This window comes from Python bivittatus, unplaced genomic scaffold, assembly GCF_059951505.1.
Source record: "Python bivittatus isolate LINGU-HERP-01145 unplaced genomic scaffold, Pbiv_v1 ctg000700_np1212, whole genome shotgun sequence".
NCBI classification, from domain to species: Eukaryota; Metazoa; Chordata; class Lepidosauria; order Squamata; family Pythonidae; genus Python; species Python bivittatus.
Genome location: NW_028277098.1, coordinates 76,487,796 through 76,493,795, shown reverse-complemented (window position 1 = coordinate 76,493,795; position 6,000 = coordinate 76,487,796).

Genomic DNA, 6,000 nt, shown 5'->3' with positions numbered 1-6,000 from the left:
CTTTTATGTACACCAAACTTGCAGAGATCTTTTAACCACTCCTCTTAGGGTTTGGTTTCCAGACCCGTCACCATACTAGTAGCCCTCCTCTGAATCTACTCGTTTGTCACTTTTTAAACAGTGGTGTCCAGAACTATTTGGACACAGTATTCTAAATAGACTGAACAAGGGCAAAATAAAGTAGAACTACTACTTTCTGTGATCTGGACTCTTATGCTCCTGTTAATGCACCCCAAGATAGCATTTGCCTTTTTAAAGCTCCATCACATCACTGGCTCATGTTTTATTTGTGGCGAGCAGACAACCAGTTCCCTTTCACCTGTACTGTTGCCAAGCTGTCTCCCCATTTTTTACTTGTGCCTTATATTTCTCCTACTCAAATGCAGTCACATTTCTCCCAGTTAAATTCCATCCTATTCATTTCAGCACACTGCTGAAGCTTGTCCAGTTTTTTTGAATTCTAAGAATTAGCCACTCCTCCCAGCTTCCTGTCATCTGCAAATTTTAAGTGTCCCCTCAGCTCAGTCACCAAAATTACTGATAGAAATATTGAAGAGCACAGGGCCTTGGACAACCTTGTGGCACTCCAAGCTGAAGTGGAGCCATTAATCAGCATTTTTTGCGTGAGGCTGTTCGGCATCTGGGACTCCATCTAACAATGGCATCATCTGGCCTATATTTTACACTTTTATGAAGAAGACTCATGAAGCAGTCTGTAAAAGGCTTTTGATGAGGTCCAGGTACACCGTATGGCATTCCATTGTCAACATGAAGTGACCAGAAGTCACTCAGAGTTTGGAAGGTAGATTTCATCACAGTATCATGATTTTTGTCTGTCAGTATATTCCAAAGGAAAGTTACGCAGCTTAAAAAACTGATGCTTCATTTAGAAAAGACCATTCGTTAAGAGATTTATTTTTCTGGTTGTGATTACTCTCATCATCAATACAAAAAGGGAAAAAGGGGAAAAAAAGCTGAAAAAAAAAAAATATGTCATCAGCTGAGTTTTTAAACATAGCATTAAAACACTGTCCACATGCAATCGTCTTTTCAATTCATGGAAACAAAATATGAACACATTTCAATCAGGTTTGCAGATTTGGGGTCACACTGTCTTTTCAACATCAAACAGTAATTTTGTTTCTGCCCCCAAATTAGGTAAATCCATAGTTCTTCATCAAGAGCCAGTTTGGTGTAGTGGTTAAGGCACCAGGCTAAAAACTGGGAGACAGTGAATTTTAGTCCTGCCTTAGGCACAAAGCCAGCTGGGTGACCTTGGGCCAGTCACCCTCTCTCAGCTCTAGGAAGGAGGCAAAGGCAAACCACTTCTGAAACCTTTCCAAGAAAACTTCAGGGACTAGTCCAGGTAGCAGCCAGGAGTTAACAATGACTCAAAGGAACCAAAAAAACCCCAAACAAAACAAAACAAAACAAAACAAAAATAAATAAATCTTCATATAGTGATAAATTCCAGTGTTTGGTATATAGTTAAAAAGTACATTCATATTTTAAAACTATTGATTTTTGTAACCCCATATTAACCACCGTATGGATATTTTTCCTGGAATTTTCAAGTGGAGTAATTCACAATTCATATAAATCAGATTTCAGGTCTTTTTTTTCAAAAAAAATTATTTAAAGCATCAAATCTCTGATTTAAATCCTGAAAGTTAAATTATGTACTAAAGACTTTATCTGCGTAGTCATTCTAATGTTTGTAAATCAAGGGAAACCACATTTACTATTTCTGGCAGCTTGGGAGGGAAGTGTTTGTTCTCTCTGTCTTCTTGATTTCAGACTCAAGCAATAAAGCAGTTAATACATAAGATTACCATTTAACATGAGAAAGGGCAAAGCTCTTCCTTCTCCAGGAAAGATGTAACTGATTTGCTAACTGAACATCCAGCAATTTTATGGATCTAGCTGTGCTCTTGTGGTGGTCAGGAACACTTTTGTTCAGTTTCAGTTGGCAAATCAGTTAACAGTCCTTCCTGAAAAAGGCATATCTAACCTATGATTCATTTTACACCACTGCAGTGTAGTTCAGGGGCCATCCTTGAAGAGTGTTTGGAAATTACAGCTAGTGTGAAGCACAGTGCTCTTTCTGGTGCACACTTGGACAACTGTGTTAGGGACAACCTTGCAGAGTGGTTGCCAGTTTGTTTCCAAATACAAATCAATGTGTCTATTCTTTCCAAAACAACCTGAAGAGTTTGGGACTAGAAAGACCACCTTTTCTTCTCTGAAGCTTCCTATAGTTAAGACTTGCTTTAAAGGCTATCTTCCTATTTCTCTTAAACTTGAGAGAAGCTAAAACTGACAATATGAAGAGGTTAATATTACTCCTTCTTTGATTTGTTTAATAAGTCTCTTAATATGTTCTTCTATTCAAACTACATTTAATGCATTGTCTACCTCTGTTTAAAATTGAAGACAGAAGAAAATATTTTACTGTTTATTATTTTAACTTTTTAAAATGGAAGTAAATTTGGAAGCCTTTTCTATGACTCAGAGACACTGCTAAAAGCACCAATTCATCTTGGCCTTTTCTGTCATTCTCATGTAAAATTCTGTCCACTGCTCCTGCTTGCCATCTTTGATGACAGTTACATTTTACATCTGAAGAACTCTGCTGTACGATTACCATGCTTTGGAATGACTATCCAGGCCTCATACATTGGCTGCGTTTGTGTAACATGCCTTCTGGTTACTGCACTAACCCACTTTTGGGTTCATGCAATACACGGGCTTGATTTATACGACGCTTCAGCTAGAGAAAAATCATACTTAAATTTAATAAAGCTTAGAGTTTTGTGAGCCTGCAGCCATTATATCTTAACTATTCTGATTACAGAAGTTGTGTTGATCCAAACATTCAGTCAATGGTCTGCTTATCTACTTTGGAGATGTGACAGTCAGGACCTGTAGCCATCTTCATAATTCAAAGACTAACGTAGGCATAACACTCCATTCTAATGTCTTTCTAATCCTCCCCCAAAGGTCTTTCATCCATAACTTATTATACATGTACAAAAGTTACATAGGAATATACGTGTGTGTATTTACTATACAGCTGAATCCAATGAGTGTATGATAAAATCAAGTAGTTTGTAGTAGTTTTCCTGTTCTGCAAACATATTCCTTTTTGGATAATAAATCCTCATCAGAAGTCTAGTAATTGAGTAAAATAGGAGATCATTACTATTCTATAGAAAGCTGTACAATCAGTGTCAGGCACATGAGGCACATACTGGACTGTGTTGTGTAAACAGGTAATATGATATGCACTGAGTCTACTTAAAAACAACAATCCCCGTCTACTGAAGACTCTCTAGAACAGAGATTTGCAATACAGAATTTGATTTTCTATGGTCTGTCTCTCTAAACAAAAAACAAAAAAAGCTGGTACAGAACCTTGACAAGTTCAGAACCAATTACTGCCTTGTTCAGAACTCTATGGTTTTGGCTTGGTCACTCGGTCTATTGAAAAACAGCAGGCAAGAATCACTGTTGTTCTAGTGCAATGTTTTCAAACTTGGCAACTTTAAGGTGTGTGGACTTCAACTCCCAGAATTCCCCAGCCACAATGGGGTGGCTTTGCAAAATTGCAAAGTTTGAAAAAAAGAGTTTTAATTGAGAGTGAGTTTTAATGAAGGTGCCTGTTCTGCTATTTAAAGCTTTTTGGAGAGAAAAAAGTCACACCATGCAAGGAATGAGACTATCAACTTTTCAATACTTTTATAAATGTTTGTGAGAAATTTTTATTATTACAATTACCTGAGTATCTGAATTTATACTTTGAGGAAAATTTAACAGTGGACTTGCAGTATAGCATTTTACAATCCAGTGCTTCTGATCTCACTTGTGATTCTGGGAAAGAAATGTGCAACCATTTCTCACAGTAAGAGCTGAAGATACCACATGCATTCAATCTAATGCAGCTTCAGTTTGAATTCTGTTGGGCTATGTGTGAATGTAATCTGATGAACATCACAATGAAAATAATTGATAATGAAATCTCACCCAGTAAAAATCAGAAATACACATTTCATGTATCTTGTTATGAGCTTTCCAGAAATATAAGGCCTAGAGAATAGTCAAACTAAAATATGTATAATATAAGTTAATTTTAACAACTAGTGTCTCTGGGCATATTGCTATGTTTTAATATTCATGTGGAAGAACTGTTTGCTGCTGTCCACATACTTTTGAATTAGTTTACAGTACATAAATCCTAGGGGGACGCGGTGGCGCAGTGGCTTAATGACGGTGAAAGTTGCCGGCCAGAAATGGTCGACGCTTCAGCGGTTCGAGTCCAGCCTTCGCGTTAGCAGGGTGAGCTCCTGTTTCCTCCCCAGTTCCTGTCAACCCAACAGTTCGAAAACTCACGTGAGTAGATAAATGGGTACTCTCACTCCGGTGGGAGGAAAAATGCTGGCAGCGCCTTGCAAAAAAGGAGTCGGGAGCAGTTGCCGGTAAGCGCAAAAAACCGTGCGTGCCCGAAAAGGGCGTGAAGCAACGGAAACCTCGCCTCCTGCGCTCGCCAGCTGGGCTCTGGCAAACCACTTCTGAAACACCTTGCCTTGAAAACTGCAAAAGGACTCGTCCAAGCAGTCACTGCAGAGTCGGTAACGACTGAGCACAGATTTTTTTTTAAAAAAAAACATAAATCCTACTCTTTGCAGAAAAAAATCTTGTCACAGTTCAAGCCATTCCACCCAGCAACAGTACGATGCTTCCACAAGCCTTCAGGTTCCCACAATGAAAGGAGATGCAAATTGCTCAAATGACTTTTATTATTGCAACATAACAAGGCATAAGAACAGAATTTAAAAATTACAATGCAAAGGGACCTTAAAAGTGACTTTTCATTCTGATTTTAGAAATATTGCTAGCACAATGCTTACAATAAATGTTTTAACAAATATTCATGGTCAAGACTCCATTTGTTAAATATACCCAATTGTTAAATATTCCCCATTTGACTGTTTAAAATACTTTCTTGTGCTTGGGATATCCAGCCCCCACTTCCCCTGTAATACAGCAGTAAAGACAAACAAAAAAGCTATTTAAATTAAAAGATATTGAATAAGCTAGACTTTCCCAGACTGCAAAAATATAAACAGGCATTTACTTTTTCCTGAACTAAACATCTGAGCCATAAAAATATTAAACAGCCATGCCCTATAGAACTAGGGCCTCAGCTATTTTAATTAGAGCTATCCTTTATTTTAAAAATATAGGGCAGAAAGCCTTTTGTATATTTATACATTAACAATATTCCTAGGTCACTAGATGAATAATAAAACATTGTGTAGAGCATCAACTATATTCCATACTTGTTACCTCAATTTCACTTCTGTATTGTAAATGTTCAATAATTAAATGTTATTAAAACAAATAAACAAAGAATTCTAAGGCTTTTTCTCCTCCAAAATCTAGATTTTTAATATACACTTTAGGTATTCTGGTAAGTGCCAAAGATAGATTTATCTCCAGAATCAACATATGACCTTCTCCATCCAAGAAGTAGGTCATTTGTGTAAGAAAAAATTCTGTGTATATTCCTTTGAATGTACATTGAAGGGGAGGAAAACAAAATTGTTCATAATTCTTAGAAACAAAAACTGAAGAAAAGTGGGCTATTTATATTTTTTAAAGGAGAGTTAAAAAAAAGTCACTTATAAAAATGGTTAAGCCCATAAGCATTCAATAGCCCTGAATTAATTCATTCTTAGAGTCTGGATGGGTAGATATGTAATACTTATCTTACTGGCCAATTGGTTTGATCTTTGACTATGCTAGCTAATTCTCAAAGGACTCTGCTCTTCTCACGCAGTAGGACAATACAAGTATATAATTATCAACATGCATTATTGATTTTTGAAAATGTCACCACCTCTTCTACTGAGTTCCAGAGCAGCATGCATATCACAGAATTTTGACATCCTGGAGGAAAAGATGCAAGGTAGCAAAGCTGGGCAAAAGAACTAAGTGCTT